Below are 248 nucleotides of genomic sequence, written 5' to 3' on the forward strand. Positions count from 1 at the left end.
AAATGTGGCAGAGAGCAATTAAATAAGTCACCCACAGAGCGATTAAGTGGTGAAGCCAGGCTAAGATATGTTATTGATTCTAGGGTGACTTTCATAAAAAAAAAAAAAAAAAATTAGAAAAGTAATAGTGACTTGTTTGTTTTATCTAGAATTCATTATTATGATGTATTTGGTTCCTAAAAAATAATTGTTGTTGTTGTGAGGTGCCATCCTGTCAGTTCTGACTCACAATGACACTATGCACAGCA

The sequence above is a fragment of the Chrysochloris asiatica genome, unplaced genomic scaffold, assembly GCF_000296735.1.
Source record: "Chrysochloris asiatica unplaced genomic scaffold, ChrAsi1.0 scaffold00016, whole genome shotgun sequence".
Taxonomy (NCBI): Eukaryota; Metazoa; Chordata; class Mammalia; order Afrosoricida; family Chrysochloridae; genus Chrysochloris; species Chrysochloris asiatica.